The sequence below is a fragment of the Triticum aestivum genome, chromosome 4B, assembly GCF_018294505.1.
Source record: "Triticum aestivum cultivar Chinese Spring chromosome 4B, IWGSC CS RefSeq v2.1, whole genome shotgun sequence".
In the NCBI taxonomy this organism is placed as follows: domain Eukaryota; kingdom Viridiplantae; phylum Streptophyta; class Magnoliopsida; order Poales; family Poaceae; genus Triticum; species Triticum aestivum.
In genome coordinates, this window is record NC_057804.1 from 77,540,938 (window position 1) to 77,560,239 (window position 19,302).

The window sequence follows — 19,302 nt, forward strand, 5'->3', positions numbered from 1 at the left end:
GTGGGTGGTGGGTGGGTTTCGAATTTCTTTGTCGTCCGCATCCCAACCTTGCTAACCATAGTCTGGCCAGGGCTCTCCTAACAAAGAGAGAGACTTTAGTGAATTCAGGATGTCGCCAAAGGGTGAGTGCTGAAAGACGTCCGCGGCGGTGAACTCCATGATCGGAGCCCAATTGGGTTCGATCGGAAGGGGTGCGGAGGATTCGGAGTTCGGAAAGGAGTCCGGCACCTTGGAGTCACAGGCCTCAAAAAGGACTAGGCTGGTATTCGGCTCGATCGCCGTAGAGATTGCGGCTCCCGGGGCGGTGTCCAACCGTCCGTCCCCGACTGGCGCGGTCGGCTCTGAGCTAAGGGTCGGAGCGGACACCTGAGCGGCGCTCTGGGCGCTGTCCGGCGGCAGAGCTAGATCATGCCCATGGTGACAGTGCGGCGCGCTCGGCCGTGGCTCGAATCCGTCGAAGATCAAGTCCCCGCGGATGTCAGCCATGTAGTTTAAACTTCCAAATCTGACCTGATGGCCAGGGGCATAGCTTTCGATCTGCTCCAGATGGCCAAGCGAATTGGCCCACAGTGCAAAGCCGCCGAACATGAAGATCTGTCCAGGGAGAAAAGTCCCACCCTGGACCGCGTCGTGGTTGATGATCGAAGAAGCCATCGGGCCTAAAGGTGACGACACAGAGGAACTCTCAATGAAAGCACCAATGTCGGTGTCAAAACCGGCGGATCTCGGGTAGGGGGTCCCGAACTGTGCGTCTAGGCGGATGGTAACAGGAGACAAGGGACATGATGTTTTTACCCAGGTTCGGGCCCTCTCGATGGAGGTAAAACCCTACTCCTGCTTGATTAATATTGATGGTATGGGTAGTACAAGAGTTGATCTACCACGAGATCAGAGAGGCTAAACCCTAGAAGCTAGCCTATGGTATGATTGTTGTTCGTCCTACGAACTAAAACCCTCCGGTTTATATAGACACCAGAGAGGGCTAGGGTTAGATAGAGTCGGTTACAATGGGAGGAGATCTACATATCGTATCGCCAAGCTTGCCTTCCATGCCAAGGAAAGTCCTATCCGGACACGGGACAAAGTCTTCAATCTTGTATCTTCATAGTCTGGGAGTCCGGCCAAAGGTCATAGTCCGGCCATCCGGACACCCCCTAATCCAGGACTCCCTCAACTACCTTATCAACCATTGTACATGCTCTTACCAACCAAAATCCTCGAGTGACCTCCTACCTCTAGCCCGTCCACCTAGTCATCCTCGGCCATGGGACGTAGCTACCGCCGCCGGCAGAAGGCAAGGTCAAAACCGCCGATGGTGCGGAGCCCATGTTGCGGCAGCCGGATGCCAGCTCCATCCGGCGCTCGTGGCCGCTAGCTAGCCAAGATAGCTTCGTCCAGCTGCTTGTCTGCAAGGTTTGCTAGCTAGATTGGCACGGCAGCGCGGCGGCTTGCTCACGCGCGCCGCGCTTAGGCCAGCTATCTGGCTCGAGCGAAGGCCAGCGCGGCGGCTTGCTCTCTCGTGAGTCACGCTCGGGCCAGCCTGCCAACCCGTGCGGAGGCTAGCGCAGCGTCCGGCCCGTCCGGCAGAGCGGCGGCCAACTCGCTCATCACCGGCGCCACCGACGAACACGCATCAGTACTGTTTGAAGTAATGTTCAGGAAAAATAATGATTTGAGGGGGAATAATAGGATAGAAGGCCAGATGTGGGTCCCTCGTGTCAATGGTCAAACAAAATGTGTTGGTTTAAGCTGCCTCGTCAGCACGGACGTGTGGGCCAACCCAGTCATAAATGGGTTTAAATGAACCTAATTGGTAGGAGTACTAGGTAGTACTACCTCTCTCTCAGTTTACACGGCGTGTGCGTACCCCTAGGTCGTCAATTTGACCAACCTAATACAAGTCATATATTACAAAAAATATACCAACATAAACTATGGAGTTTCTACTTTCAAAAGGTATAATTTTTCTGCTATATAGTTTATATTAGGGTGATAAAATTGACAACCTAGGTATACGCACAAGACTTGTAAACTAAAACGGAGGTAGTAGAAGTTTTTGGCGTGGATTAAGAAATTTTGGGTATCTTTTTGCTATTTTTTGTACAATAGATTCTTCCTAGGGCTGGTTGAAAGTGGTAATTTTTTGTTAAATACTCTATATATTGTAAGTAGGAGTGAAAGTTAAGCTTTGGAAGCCAATAAGCAAGGCTAGTTACATAGTGCATATGTGTACATGATTGAAAGTAAATATCAACCATGAGTGACTAATATCTTGATGGAAAACTCGAAACTATGGAATACTAGAAAAAAAAATACATGGTTGGAAATACTAGCAATGTTCATGTCCGTTGCAGTGAATCATAATTAGAATAATACTTATTCACAAACTTGGTACAAAACACCCTAATTTTGATATACATATGTATATTATGTTTCAATTATAATATATTCCATGGGCTGTTTTGGTGAGGTCAGGGAGGGATGTGGTTGGTTTTAAGATACTAATTATGGGGTTTTCTGCAAATTGGTAGACAAGTGGGATGTTGGTGAGAAAAGGCAACAACTTACCTCACAATCGTTAGATGTAGATCTAATGGTCAGAAACGATGGATGGCAGACACACCAGCATCACCAACTTAGTCTTGTGTAGGAGTACTAGCAAGATCCGTGCATTAACGGAACATCAAGATGCATTTTTTTATAAAAGCACTTGTTGTGGTTGACCCTTGCGGGAGTAATCCCATGTGTAAAAACTAATGATATCTCGAGAAATATGAGATAAGGTGAAGAGGAGTTGGGTGTGGTGGTGGTTGGTGGTCGGACTGAGCGGAGGCATGGGGATTAACGACGCCGGCAGCGGGCACTAGGCCAGTTTGTTCCAGAGGCTTCCTTTCTTAATTGCTCAACAATGAGGTTTGTTGGAGATAAGGATGAACAAGGGAAGGCCTTGTCTGCAAATGTGGAGAGGGGTGCGGGTATCTTTTAGTTTAATTTCCATCCGTCAAATATAGGTCAGACGGTCTATATTGCAAGATGGCACACGTACCATCATCACCAACTCGGTTTTTTGATAAAAGAGGAAATATAAGTATGGAGATACAAACGTATTATCGATACTTGCTTCCGTAAACTAGCATCTACATTCTATTAAACGCCTCGGCATGTGGGGCCTTAGCACAATGCCTTCTCGACTGTGTAAGACAAAGATTTTCCCGTCGCCGACAAGGAGGGGGTGATGGCGGCACGCTTTTTGGCTTGCTCTAGTCCTACTAGGTGGTCTAAGCACGTTGTAAGGGCATATTTATCCCTCAGGTGTTTTGGTCATTGATGACAATGCATTTGCGGACTAATCGTGTGCCTTGAGTTTCTCAAGTTCTTCATCTCTAGGCACGAGGCGATTCGGTGCCCCTCGGAGACTATTGAAGTCGGTGTTGTTCTATGTTTCTCTTTGGTGGATTTGAGTCGTAGGAGAGCCGTACTATTAAGAGGGGGTCCGCATCGAAAAGGTTAGGGTGGAATCAACACGTACACTTGTTCCTCCTTTCCCTGCATTTTGGAGCTTCCCTTTGTTATCTTGGTTGTGCGGAAATCTGACGACTACTGCTGTACTTGCGGTAGTACCACAAGTACACGCGGTAGTACCGCCGTGTGTCACGGTAGTACCGCTCATATGGAGCGGTAGTACCGTGGCTCCCAAGCCTTGTGCCGCTCTGGTGCGGTAGTAGGGGCGGATGTAAATTTTTACATCCGCGCCCTCCACGGTAGTACCGCTCGTCCAGCGCGGTAGTACCGCAAGGGCCCACGGTAGTACCGCTCCCTAGGAGTCGTAGTACCGTGGCCCTCCTACCTAGTACCGCAGTATCGCGGTAGTAGGCGCGGATGTAATTTTTTACATCCGCGCCCGCACGGTAGTACCGTGCCTCGCGAGCGGTAGTACCGCGTCGGATTTTTTTGTACCACCTCAGTTTCAGCGGAAGTAGGCACGAATGTAATTTATTTCATCTGCGCCCTTCCCAGGCCGTGACTTTCCTGCCTTGCGGTAGTACCGCAAGTGGATGCGATAGTACCGCGCAAGCGGTAGTACTGCCTCCTTGTCAGGCTAGTTCCGGCCTGTGCTGCTGTCACGGTAGTACTGTGGTTAGCCACGGTAGTACCGCACAGCCTCACGGTAGTGCCGCCCCCCTGGAGCGGTAGTACCGTGTGTCGCGGGCTGAACATGTGGATAACGGTTGGATTTTTTCCATGACTATATAAGGGGTGTCTTCTACCTCTAGTTGACCACCTCTTCCACCTCTAAGCTCCATTGTTGCTCCAAGCTCCATTTTCACTCAATCTCTCTCCCTAGCCAATCAAACTTGTTGATTTGCTTGGGATTTGGTGACAAGTGCCCGATCTACACTTCCACCACAGGATATTTGATTCCCCCCACTTATCCCTAGCGGATCTTGTTACTCTTGGGTGTTGAGCACCCTAGACGATTGAGGTCACCTCAAAGCCATACTTCATTGTGGTGAAGCTTCGCGGTATTGTTGGGAGCCTCCAAGTGTTGTGGAGATTGCCCCAAGCTTGTTTGTAAAGGTCCAGTTGCCACCTTCAAGGGCTCCAATAGTGGAATCACGGCATCTCGCATTGTGTGAGGGCGTGAGGAGATTACGGTGGCCCTAGTGGCTTCTTGGGGAGCATTGTGCCTCCACACCGCTCTAACGGAGACGTACTTCCCCTTAAAAGGAAGGAACTTCGGTAACACATCCTCATCTCCACCGGCTCCACTCTTGGTTATCTTGTCCCTTTACTTTTGCAAGCTTACTTGTGCTATATCCATTGCTTGTTTGTGTGCTTATTTTCTTTGCATCATATAGGTTGTCCACGTAGTTGCACATCTAGACAACCTATTTCATTGCAAGTTTTAAATTGTTAAAGAAAAGTCTAAAAAGTGTTAGTTGCCTATTCACCCCCCCTCTAGTCAACCATATCGATCCTTTCAATTGGTATCAGAGCCTCGTCTCTTTATTAAGGACTTTGCCGTCCGAAGAGTATGGTTGACACCAACGATGGTGCGGAGGAGCACTTCGGTGTGAATCCCGTCTCGTCTTCGGCCGAAGGGGGAACCTCGGTCTCTCGTGAGGAATTCAATGTGGCTTTAGACACATTGAAAACCTCCATGACGACCGAGGTTAAAAGCATGTTTTCTGAATTCCTAGAGGGACTCAAACTATCTACCTCGCCGATGGAAGTGGGTGATCCCATTAACAAGGTGACGGATGCTAACCCCGACAAGGGGGAAGCTAATAGTGAAAAGAGTCCGTCTACTAGTGGTAGAAATGGCACCGGCATCTTTGCCCATGTGGAACCGCCGGTGTATAGAGGACCGATCCCCTCTACTCATTTGAATCATGCCGGTCCTCCTCCTAAATATGTGAAAAATGAAGATTATGATTCTTGGGTTTATCACTTCAAGCGTCATTTAAAACATGTGAATACTAACCTTTGGAGAATTATTGAAGAAGGTTTCTATCCTCATGATCCAAGCAACTTCACCCCTCGAGAAGAAGTGGACAATCAATTCAATGAGAGTGCTCTATTCATCATCCAAGATGCTATCCTTCCCGAAGATCTCCCTCATCTTTGACCTCATGTCATGGCTAAAGAAGCATGGAAGTGTGTCGAGCGTATGTATCGAGGAAGTGCTAGCATTCAATGCTCCAACTATGAAGTGGTGCAAGATGAAGCCGATGAGTTTGCAATGAAAGAGGATGAAGAACCTCGTGAGCTCTTTCGAAGAGTGACCAAACTTGCGGTCGCACTCTGAGATCATGGGAGCAAGGACACGGATGACAACTGGATCAAGCGCAAGTTCCTCAAGGCCAGGATGCCCTACAACAAGGCCATGTCCTCCGTCATCCGCCAAAGACCGGACTTCCACTCCATGACCTCTGATGAAGTGTTGGATGAGTTTGTTGCAATGAACATCTTGGATAAGACCGCCGACAATGCGGTGCTCCGTTCCCAAAGGGCAAAGAAGCCCAATCTTTCCTTGAAGGCCAAGGTTAGTGTGGAAGAAGAAGAAGAAGAGGAAGATGAGGAGAGCAACCCCGAGGACACGAAGTATGATTATCATGAGCACATGGCTCTTGCCTCAAGACAGTTTTGGAGTAAGAAGACTACAAGACCCAACTTCAACAAGAACAACTCAAGTGGCCTCAAGGGGAAGCAACGAGTTAGAACTTGTTTCTATTGTGGCAATGTCAGCCATTTCGTTGCGGATTGTCAATACGAGAAACGGGAAGACAATGGTGGCAAGTTCATTCGAAAAGACAAAGCCAAGTCCTTCCCCAACAAGAACAACTTCACCAAGAAGACTCCTTCTCGCGGGTTGGTGGTTCAAGAAGAATACCGTGAGGATGACGATGATGATGAAGATGGTGAAACAATGGCCATGGCATCTGTTGCCATTGTCTCAACTCCTCGGGTGTCTCTCTTCGATGCACCTAACGAGAACATCACCGCCAAGTGCCTCATGGCTAAGGCCACCAACAAGGTAACCCCCAACATCAAAACCACCATTATTCCTAACCCTCCTTCAACGGATGACTTTGATAATGGTAAGGGGTCTAATGAGGAGATCAATGAATTTGAGACCTTCATGAGTAAGCTCAAGGGCAAATCCAAGAAGCATTTTGTTGCTCTCTTGGAACAACTTGGTCAAGCCAATGACATGATCAAGGCTCATGAAGAAACCATCACTAAGATGGAAAGTCATAGTCATGACTATGCCGATGAGATATCGGATCTCTCTAATGCTCTTGAGGAAGAGCGTGGGCATCGTTTGGCTCTTGAGGAGTCACACAACGATGGTCATGCTAAACTAAAGAAAGATCTTGATCATGCTCTTGTTGTGTCTCGTGTTCTAGCTTCCGAGAAGGCTAAACTTGGGGTTGATCATGTTAGACTCACGGAGGAGTTTGATGTACTTGACAAGGACCACAAGGTCTTGAAAGGTGCTCATGCCACTCTCAAGGAGTCTCATGCTCAACTCCAAGTTAAGCTAACCAAGGAAAAGGCCACATTTCCTCACATGGTCTTAATTGATAATGCAAATGCTACTAACCCATGTTGTGAGCATGTGCATCTTGTGGAGGAAAATGCCAAGTTGAAGGAACAACTCGAGAAAGGTCTTATGTCATGCATACAAGGCAAGAAGAACCTAAATGACCTTTTGTGCAATCAAAAGGAAGTTGTGGGCAAGGAGGGAGTTGGGTTCGCACCCAAGTCCAAGAACAAGAAGAAGAACAAGGAGAAGAAGAGCAAGACCAATCGACCTCCTCCGCTCACGCAAACCTTTGTGAAGGAGGGAGAAGGTGCTCCTAAGGAGAAGAAGAACAATGGGAAGAGTGGTGAAGCCAAAGAGCGCAAGGCCATCTCTCCCAACAAAGCCGGCGACTTTAACCCCTCTTATGTGTTGTGCCGTGCTAGTGATGGACATGTTTATGCTAAATTTGTTGGTTCTCCTTATGAGTACATTGAATGGTCTATTTGGGTTCCTAAGACCCTTGTTACTAACATCAAAGGACCCATTACTCAATGGGTAACTAAAACCAAGCATTGATCTCTTGTAGGTGTTTGCTTCCGGTGGGAGATCATGGTTGCTTGATAGTGGAGCAACAAATCATATGACCGGGAGCAAGGACTTGGTGGTCGACGTGCACAATATCCCATCTATGCCCACCAATGTCGAATGGGGTGATGCCTCACATTCTAAGGTATTGGGTCTTGGCAAGGTTGTCATTTCTCATGATCTAACGGTCGAGAAAGTCATGCTTGTTGAGTCCCTTGCGTTCAATTTACTTTCCGTTCATCAACTCGCACTCATGGGTTTTGCCACCTTCTTTGATATCGATACCGTGGCCCTCTTGTGGAGCAAGACTCTTAAAGTAGCCTTTGTTGGGCATGTCGAGAACGGTCTTTATGTGGTTAACTTCTCGGAGCAACCCACTAAGACCGCGACATGCCTAATGGCTAAAGTTGATGTGGGATGGCTTTGGCATCGCCGTTTAGCCCACGTCAATATGAGATCTTTGCAAAGTCTTCTCAAGGGGGACCATGTCCATGGACTAACAAATGTTAGTTTTGCCAAAGATCGTGTTTGCAGTGCTTGTATCAAAGGAAAGCTTCATGAGACGGCTCACCCTCCCACGACTATCATCTACTCGAAGAGACCCTTAGAGCTCCTCCACATGGACCTCTTTGGGCCCCCATCCTTTGATAGTCTTGGGGGTAGAAAGTATTGCTTGGTGATAGTGGATGATTATTCAAGATACACTTGGGTATACTTCTTCAAGAGGAAGAGTGAGACTCAACAAACCGTCATCGACTTTGCAAATGAAGCTCAACGTCAACACAATGCAAAGATCTTGACAATAAGAAGTGACAACGGCACCGAGTTCAAGAACTACACCTTGGATGAGTTTCTTAGTGATGAAGGGATCAAGCATCAATATTCTGCACCATATACCCCTCAACAAAATGGTGTTGCGGAGAGGAAGAACCGGACATTGATAGATGCGGCAAGGACCATGATGGCGGAGTTCAAGTCTCCATACAATTTCTGGGCCAAAGCCATCAACACAACTTGTCATGCATCCAATCGGCTCTATCTCCGCAAAGGCTTGAACAAGACTCCGTATGAGATACTCACCGGGAACAAGCCCAACCTCAAGTACTTCTGGGTGTTCGGGTGTAAGTGTTTCATTCTCAAGAAAGGTGTTCGTTTGTCTAAATTCGAAGCTAGAGCTCATGAGGGCATATTTGTTGGTTATGCTACAAACTCTCATGCTTACCGTGTTCTCAACAAGTCCAACGGACTCATTGAGGAGACGTGTGACGTACAGTTTGATGAAAATAACGGCTCCCAAGTGGAGCAAAGTGGTACTTGTGATGTAGGTGATGAAATTCCTCCCCAAGCCACAAGAAGAATGGGTATTGGTCATATCCTACCCATTGAGGAACCCCTTGTGGCTGAAGGAGAAGGACAATGCTCCACTCAAGTGGAGCCATCACCTCCCCAAGACCCACACGCTTCCGAAGAACAAAGTGAAGGCCCTCACCCTCTTGAACAAGACCAAGGGCAAGATCAACCTCAAGATGGTGGTGAACCTCTAAATGATGCCCAAGGTCAAGTTCTCCCCCTCGAGCAAGTTCAAGATCATGAGCAAGCTCAAGACGACGCTCAAGATGATCAAGTTAACCTTCCTCCTTCCACACCCGAGGAGGAATTAGAGCGTCGTGCCGCGAAGATTGCTTCCAAACTCACCACACAAGGCCATCTCATGGAAAACGTGGTTGGAAGCCTAAGAAAGGGGGTAAGCACTCGTAGACAATTAGCTAACTATTGTGAACATCATGCGTTTGTATCTTGTGTTGAACCCCAAAAGGTCTATGAGGCGCTCGAAGACTCGGATTGGCTCAATGCCATGCATGAAGAACTCAACAACTTCGAATACAACAAGGTGTGGAGATTGGTGCCAAGACCTTCGAGGAACCACAACGTCATTGGAACAAAGTGGATCTTCAAGAACAAGCAGGATGCTCATGGGAACATCATTCGCAACAAGGCAAGATTGGTAGCACAAGGCTACTCCCAAGTCGAGGGTATCGACTACGGTGAAACCTTTGCTCCCGTTGCTCGTCTTGAATCCATTCGTTTGTTGATTGCTTATGCTTCCCATCACAACTTTAAGTTGTAACAAATGGATGTGAAAAGTGCTTTTCTTAATGGTCCCATTAATGAGTTGGTTTATGTCAAGCAACCCCCCGGGTTCGAGGACCCCTACTTCCCGGATCATGTGTATCAACTCGATAAGGCACTCTATGGCCTTAAACAAGCCCCACGTGCGTGGTATGACCACCTTACCGAGTTGTTACAAGATCATGGATTTGAAGTAGGACAAATCGATCCCACTCTTTTTACTTAGAAGGTCAAAGGGGAGTTGTTTGTATGCCAACTATATGTTGATGATATTATCTTTGGTTCTCCTAACAAAGCTTTCAATGAGGAATTTGCCGCTCTCATGACCTCCAAGTTCAAGATGTCTTCGATGGGAGAGTTGAAGTTCTTCCTTGGCTTTGACATCAAACAAAGAAGAGAAGGAACCTTCATCAACCAAGCCAAATACACTCAAGACATGCTTAAAAGATTCAAGCTAAGTGATGTCAAGCCGGCTTCTACACCAATGCCTACCAAGTGCCAACTTGACATCGATCCCAATGGTAAAGCGGTGGATCAAAAGGTATATCGCTCCATGTTTGGCTCCTTGCTTTACCTTTGTGCATCTAGACCGGATATCATGTTGAGTGTGGGGATGTGTGCACGGTTTCAAGCCACACCAAAGGAAAGTCACTATGTGGCGGTCAAGAGAATCTTTCGATATTTGGCTCATACCCCAAACTTTGGCTTATGGTACCCAAGAGGAGAAAATTTCAAGCTTGAAGGTTTCACGGATTTCGATTGGGCGGGGGACAAAGTGGATAGGAAGTCCACTTCTGGAGGGTGCCAATTTCTTGGTTGCTCTTTGGTAAGTTGGTCTTCCAAGAAGCAAAGTTGTGTGTCTCTCTCGTCCACCGAAGCGGAGTATGTGGCGGCCGGTAGTTGTTGTGCTCAACTCCTATGGATGAGGCAAACTTTAAAGGAGTACGGTGTCATTTGTGACAAAGTGCCTCTTTGGTGTGATAATGAAAGTGCCATCAAGATCTCTCTCAACCCGGTACAACACTTCAAGACGAAGCACATTGAGATTCGGTATCACTTCATCCGGGATCACATTAGGCGAGGGGAGATCGAGATCAAGTATGTCAACACTCATGATAACCTTGCAGATATTTTCACGAAGCCCTTGGATGAAGCAAGATTTCGCGAGTTAAGGCATGAGCTAAATATCATCGATTTGAGCAATGTGACTTGAACCCGTACACCCCCCACCACACTCAACGTGTTGTCTAGTTTAGGTGTAGGCATGGACATAGGGGGAGTGTTGTTCTCTCAATGAACTCTCCCTCCCCCCATTATGCATAAATCGATCACCTCTTTCACATTAGGCATTTTTGAATGGTACTTGTGCTTCAAAGACGAGTTTTGGTCATGGGCCCAAGGATAATTCTTCGCGGTGCCATACCATCCAACTCAAACATAGGTGGCTTCGGCCACCGCCCTCTCTCCTCGAGAGGCTTTGTCGCTCGGTGGTTTCTTGTTGTCTTTTTGCCTCTGGTTTGTGCGTGTTCTTGTGGTTTCTTGTGTGTGAAAAGTTTCCGTGCAAAGGCTTTTTCTTCTCGTGTTGAAACTTGCGGTGACTTGAGCTCACGGTACTACCTCGGCCAGCTATGGTTCTACCGCAGCCAGCCACGGTACTACCGCTTGCGGGAGCACGGTACTACCGTGACCACGCGGCAGTAATTTTTTACTGCCGCCTGGTTGAGCGGTACTACCGCGTGGGCGCGGTACTTCCGCCTGAGCAGTTCTACCGCGATGATACGCGGTACTACCGCGCCGGTTCAAGCGCATGGGGATAAGGACGGGCAGGGGGAGTTTAACTCCCCATACCCATTCGCTGTCTTCCCTCTCCACGTCACCTCCTTCTCTCCCTCGCTCAAGAATGGAGCCGGCGTTCGTCGCCGGATCTCCTCCACCGGCTGCCCTCCCGTGATTCCGACCGGTGGGATCGTTCCCCACCACGTGCTCTTGCTATTGACCAAGGTTTTTCCCCAACTCCCTCTCCGTGTTGCTTGTGTTTGGTGTTTCTAGGTTTTGGGGGAGGCTTGTGTGTTCTTGAGATTCATAGGTTTAATCTCTGCAAGAGTAGGATGATGGAGCGTGGTATTGCATAGGGATTATACTTGTATTGTTGTCTTGCGCTAGATCTGATCACCGTAGCGCCGCTGATGTTTCGTGGTTGTTTTCAGATTCAAATCACCAGTTAGATCTGATGCGACGCGGTACTACCGCCCGTTCGGCGCGGTACTACCGCTTGCACGGTACTACCGCCCTTCGGGAGCGGTACTACCGCGCTCTGTGTGGTACTAAAATTCTACTTCCGCTCCAATCACGGTAATATTGTGACCTCGCACGGTACTACCGCGTTTGGTGCGGTACTAATATTTTAGTACCGCAGACAGTGGCAGTTCTACCGTGGCTCTCATCTATCGCATGCCAACTTTCTTGTATGCCTTCTATGTGTTTCTTGTGCTTTTTCGTGGCCTTTGCATTGATCTTTTCGCGTCTTTGGTGTTTTGCGTGTGTGTCTCAGGTGGTGGCTCTCGCCGGTCCAACCCCAGTCGTGACACTGGCTCCAAACGTCTGCGCAACCCAGGTGAAGTACCAGAGGGTTCGTCTGCCTCCAAGTGCAATGTCAAGCACTCAGCTAGCAAGCACAAGGAGCCCGCTAAGGGCATGGATGAGATAGCCCAAGCTGATTATGTCCGTCTCAGGCAGCTTCACCCTTATGTGCACCCGCGTTCCACTTTCAGAGGCTGTGAGCTGTTCTGGAACAAGCAACAGACCAACATCTATCTGGATGTCATCAAGAACAAGGAGAATACCTATGTGGAGGTGAAGTGGATTGATATGCATCACACGAGGAAGGACAAGTTCCGTGACTACTTTGGAGAGGCTCTGGACTTGGTGGAGCAGTTTGGCATTGAGCATGTGTTGACCTTCCACCTCGACTATGACCCTGAGCTTATCTGTCAGTTCTTTGCCTCAGTCTACTTTCACTCCGATGAGGAACGGAGGATGACCTGGATGACCAATGGCCGTAAGCTGTCTGCTACCTAGAAGGAGTTCATGGATCTTCTCCAGGTTCCTGATGATGGACTCAACTCTCCAGTGGGTGTTCGCCCCCATGCCAATGCTGATTCTGCCAGCAAGGACAGACTTGCCCCATTCATGGTTGAGAAGGCGCTCGCCAATGGCAAGACAACTTTGGTGCTCAACCCTTTCCTGGATATCATGTATCGCATCTTCCGCAACTCCTTGTTCCCTCACATCGGTGACAAAGACAAGGTTCATGCCTATATGGTGGACATGATGCTCATCTGCGAGGATGCTTGTTCATCTCAGTCTCAGCCACTTGATGTCTCACACATCATGTGGTGTGAGCTCCGGTTTGCAGTGTTCAACCGCAAGGTGCCTATCTATGGGCCCTATCTGTTTCTGCTGATTTCGAAGACTTGGGAGAAGATGTTCCCTGATGAGGAGTTTCTTGCTCCAGACTGGGTTCGCCATGAGCCCATCTGCCTGCGTATCAAATCCAACTGGGCCAACACCACTACTCGTGCCGAGGCGACTGCTGCTAGGGCTGCTGTTGATGAGGAGGATGCTGGCGCCAAGGATGTTGCTGATGGCCGTGCTGCTAGGCCTTCCCAGAGTGCCTCTATGCCATCATGGGCCAAGAAGCTGAAGGACAAGATGAAGACTCTTTTCTGCATGCAAGCCAAGGGGCAGTACAGGACTCACGTGGCGTCCAAGGAGAGTCGTTGCCGGGACAACACGATCTTGCAGCTCTATGGTGAGGCAGCGTCTGGCGGGTCTGAGGAGCACATCACTCCAAAGGCCGAGTGGATGGAGAAGCAGGGCTACAGGTGGACTGAGTCTGAGGAGGATGTCAAGGAGACCATCCCTGCTGCCGAGGAGACCGACGGAGAGGCTTGGGACGAGTTCTCTGCTTGAGCCACCTCTTGTGTGTAGGTGTCCTCTCTGCCTTTTTGGCGTCTCGATGCCAAAGGGGGGAGAGAGTGTAGGGATTTGCGAGTGTGTCGTGTGTTTGCTGCTTTCTTGTTTGTGTCGTGTGTTTGTTGCTTTCTCGTTTGAACCTCGGTAGCTTTCCTTCGTATGGTGTAAGACATATGCACTCTATCTATCCTAGCGAGCTTGTGCTATATTGTTATATTTGCTATGCTATGCTTATTATCATGCCTTGGTCTCTAAAATATAGGGGGAGTGTTGATCCTAGTCTGTGTGCTATGCAGTCCAAAGCATTCATCTAAAGTGCACACATCTAGGGGGAGCCCGTCTATATTTTAGAGAGGTGGGGTTTGCCCTTGCTCTAAATTATCTTATCTATATGCAAATCCCGTGTTGTCATCAATCCACCAAAAAGGGGGAGATTGTAAGGGCATATTTATCCCTCAGGTGTTTTGGTGATTGATGACAATGCATTTGCGGACTAATCGTGTGCCTTGAGTTTCTCAGGTTCTTCATCTCTAGGCATGAGACGATTCGGTGCCCCTCGGAGACTATTGAAGTCGGCGTTGTTCTACGTTTCTCTTTGGTGGATTTGAGTCGTAGGAGAGCCGTACTATTAAGAGGGGGTCCGCGTCGGAAAGGTTTGGGTGGAATCAACACGTACACTTGTTCCTCCTTTCCCTGCATTTTGGAGCTTCCCTTTGTTATCTTGGTTGTGCGGAAATCTGACGACTACTGCTGTACTTGCGGTAGTACCGCAAGTACATGCGGTAGTACCGCTGTGTGTCACGGTAGTACCGCTCATCTGGAGCGGTAGTACCGTGGCTCCCAAGCCTTGTGCAGCTCCGGTGCGGTAGTAGGGGCGGATGTAATTTTTTACATCCGCGCCCTCCACGGTAGTACCGCTCGTCCAGCGCGGTAGTACCGCGAGGGCCCACGGTAGTACCGCTCCCTAGGAGTCATAGTACCGTGGCCCTCCTACCTAGTACCGCAGTATCGCGGTAGTAGGCGCGGATGTAATTTTTTACATCCGCGCCCGCACGGTAGTACCGCGCCTCGCGAGCGGTAGTACCGCGTCGGATTTTTTTGTACCACCTCAGTTTCAGCAGAAGTAGGCACGGATGTAATTTATTTCATCCGCGCCCTTCCCAGGTCGTGACTTTCCTGCCTTGTGGTAGTACCGTAAGTGGATGCGGTAGTACCGCGCAAGCGGTAGTACTGCCTCCTTGTCAGGCTAGTTCCGACATGTGCTGCTGTCACGGTAGTACTGTGGTTAGCCACGGTAGTACTGCACAGCCTCGCGGTAGTACCGCCCCCCCCTGGAGCGGTAGTACCGTGTGTCGCGGACTGAACATGTGGATAACGGTTGGATTTTTTCCACGACTATATAAGGGGTGTCTTCTACCTCTAGTTGACCACCTCTTCCACCTCTAAGATCCATTGTTGCTCCAAGCTCCATTTTCACTCGATCTCTCTCCCTAGCCAATCAAACTTGTTGATTTGCTCGGGATTGGGTGACAAGTGCCCGATCTACACTTCCACCATAGGGTATTTGATTCCCCCTACTTATCCCTAGCGGATCTTGTTACTCTTGGGTGTTGAGCACCCTAGACGGTTGAGGTCACCTTGAAGCCATACTCCATTGTGGTGAAGCTTCGCGGTATTGTTGGGAGCCTCCAAGTGTTGTGGAGATTGCCCCAATCTTGTTCGTAAAGGTCCGGTTGCCGCCTTCAAGGGATCCAATAGTGGAATCACGACATCTCGCATTGTGTGAGGGCGTGAGGAGATTACGGTGGTCCTAGTGGCTTCTTGGGGAGCATTGTGCCTCCACACTGCTCTAACGGAGACGTACTTCCCCTTAAAAGGAAGGAACTTCAGTAACACATCCTAATCTCCACCGGCTCCACTCTTGGTTATCTTGTCCCTTTACTTTTGCAAGCTTACTTGTGCTATATCCATTGCTTGTTTGTGTGCTTATTGTCTTTGCATCATATAGGTTGTCCACGTAGTTGCACATCTAGACAACCTATTTCATTGCAAGTTTTAAATTGTTAAAGAAAAGTCTAAAAAGTGTTAGTTGCCTATTCACCCCCCCTCTAGTCAACCATATCGATCCTTTCACACGTGTAGATTTATTCTTTTTCACGTCTCGTGTTCGCCGTACAGCCACGACTGCTGATGAGTAGACGGTAAGTTATTCACGGGGAAACCCTTGTTGAGCGTGTTTGCGAGAGAGAGAGAGAGAGAGAGAGAGAGCGTGTGTGATATGTTAGAGACTGAGGCAATGATAACAGATTCTTTGTGTCTATGTGTGTGGAGGATAGAGAGAGACACATACATGGGGCTTTGTGTTGTGTAACGTGGAGACACATATACATAATTAGAGACTGAGTGTGTGAGATACACATGCGGACATGGGGAGAGATGAGGATCCAGATAAATGGGTGTTTGTGCTTGTCTGTGTGTGTTTGTGCACGCGTTTGTGTGTGACAGGGAGAGAGTGTATGTGGAGTAGAGTGACCACTGATGATGTAAACCTAGTATAAGGGAAGGGGGAATGGTGTGACATGTGTAGTAGCGAGATAGCACGGGTGCGGGCGGGGGGAGCAGACTATTTGGAAGAGACATCGAGTGTGTGTGTGGGAGAGGGGTGTGAGAGCGAGAGAAAGAGAGAGCTAGCGATGAGAGAGAGAGAGAGAGAGAGAGAGCGAGAGTGAGAGAGAGAGAGAGGAAGAGAGGGGGCGAGAGGGGTCGTTTGTGTCCATAAATGGCGTATAGATAGGGAGAAAATGTTGATGTTGTCCGAAATTGGCCTATGAACAGAGACGTAGGGGAAGCGAGTCATCGTGTGTGTGATAGGGACTTCATGAGAGATCTAGAATAGATGGTGTAGAGAACAATGTGCAAAATCGAGAACGATTATACATTAGGGAGCTATGCAAAGAGTCACGACATATATGTATACAGGGAAGGAGCTGGGGCGGGTCCGCATGTGGGAGAGATAGAAAGAGGAGAGTGGTGCACAAGGAGACAAAGTGTGCTTGTTTGTAGTGGGGGTGGTGTGTGAGGTGAGTGCATGAGAACCACATAACTAGGGAGATAGACGTTTGGCGGCGACGTTTTGTGTGTATGGGAAATATACACTCTACATAGTGCGTGTGCTTGGGTAAGAGAGATAGCGGGAGACCTAGAGAGTGAGGGAAGAGATGTGTGCATGCCCGGGAGACAAAGTGATAGAGACCTATGTTGGGTTTCGGACTTTACAAGAGAGAGGGGTGTTAATGTGCTCGTGTGTTGGTGTCTGGGGGAGAGAACGACTTCTCTATGTGTGTGTGTGTGTGTGTGTGTGTGTGTGGTGGTGGTGGTGGGGGGTGACTTCAGATAAAGACTGAGGTGTCTATATTTGAGGGACTTTAGCGTAATTGAGATATTGTGCACTCATGGTTGATCAATTTGTTTCACAGTTTGTACTATGAGATAACGATACTTTTGAACATGCGTGATATACCTTGATGTACCAGAATTACAAACCTAAGATTGGGATTTTGGAATTCGACTCCATCATTAGCTTTTGTAATTCATTTAAACGGAGGTACATTTTTTAAGCCGGAATTTCGTGATTTCAAATTCATATATCAAACCTAGAGATATACACATACGGGCATGTTCAAACTTTATAATCATTCGGTTTATTCATACACATACACATTTTTGCTTTTGTCATCATATTTAGGATAAACACATTTGGAATTTCATTTGAATTGGACCGTATGATGGTATTTGCTTGTAGTAGCTCAATGATCCATATTTGAATTGAATAGACAATCTAAGTTTCGAGTTGGAGACATGGATTTTCAAAACTTGCACTTTTTTTTGCATGCAAAACAAACAAATTGTCGGCCATGATATCATAGTCGGCCGTACGAGAGCAGAATACTTATAATTTTAGGCGCCAAAAGCTTTCAAACTTCCCGCTCACATCGAAATATCACGCGCCCGGAAGTTTAGCCCTGCGATATTCCTATTTTACCCCTGCCACATGAACGGAAAAGGGCTGCTTTGGTAACTCCATTGTTTTCCCCTCTTTGCCCCCAACATTCTTCCCCACAGCCCCTCCCCTTCCCCTCCCCGACCCCCCAACCACGGCAAGCCGCCGAATCTAGTCCTCCACCGCAGCGGTGGACCTCACACCCCGCCGGATCTATCTTCCGCACCTTGGAACCCCCAACTGCCAACTCACCACTTCACCGGAGCCGCTTCAGCGACTGGCTTGTCCACCGCTCCAGATCTCCTTGACCGCCATCATGGTCCACCGCACCGGATCTGCTTAACCGGCACCCTCGTCCACCACAGCGTAGGCCCTTCACTGACTCCCTCGTCCGCCCCTTCGCTGGCCCTTCATACAAGCCCTCGTCCTCGGCAACATATCCGCCTCACCGAAAGCACTGTACAACGCGCCCGCCAAAGCCTTCGTCCACTGCACCGGACCCACTCCACAGACGGCATATTCAACTCCACCGGCCCTGCTTTACCGATGCCGCAGCCTCATTAGGTTATTTCGATTTGTACTCCTTCGGTTTTTCTCTTTATCGTGCAACTGTTCACTTACCACAGATGAGCTTTCTTGTATGTCAACAGGCGCCGCAACCGTAGCACCGAAGCCGCTTCAGCGACGGTGACAACCGGTCCAAACTCAACCGCAACACGAGCACCATCGACGATCCTTAGCTATCAAGTATGACAACGATACCCATACGCCGCCGAGAATCAGGTACTATCATCCACCGGCCGGCGCCTACGTTCACTTTCCTAGCATAAGCACCGCACCTTTGAATTACTTCAGGGCATCATTCAGTTTTTCATGAGACGCGTTATTCTGCTAGCACCTGTAGGGCCATACTTCTGGTAGTGAACATGTTACATGTGCTAAATTACATACCAGTGCACATCTATATCTATATTTGTACTACTATATAGTGTACCAGTTTTGAGATGGATCCAGAGCATCAATCATAACCGTTGGTCTCCAAAATCCAAGGGCTAAGATCAGCCGGATTCGCCATGAACAGTAGACTGTTGTTGCTTCTGCTGTGTTCTAGAATATTCACGTGGCCCTTCCAGGAAATAAAGTCCCATATGCGATGCCTCGTGGGCTATATTACTGCTTGAGCGCATGACGACTTGAGCCCAGATAAGAAGGTTTGGGAGGAGAATGGGAAGAAAAAATAATAGAGTAACATACGATTTTTTAATGAACCTCCAGTATTTTAGATGTGAATGTACAGTTTTTTGTGAATATTAAAAACAATTGTGGGTGGAATTCCATTTATCAAAATCACTCCATTATACTTTTTTCGAGTCACACTCCAAAATCACTCGATTCTTTTAAGACGTGCATTGCACGTGCATACATACTAGTATAGTTAATATGCTTTAGTTTTGTTCTGATGCCACCTGTTGGTTCCATCAGACTGGTTAATGTTCTCTATGCTTAATTACACATCAGCAAACTAGCATGTGGTTCCGCTGCTTTTTGTTCGTTTTACCCTACATTTTCTGATGCTAGCTAT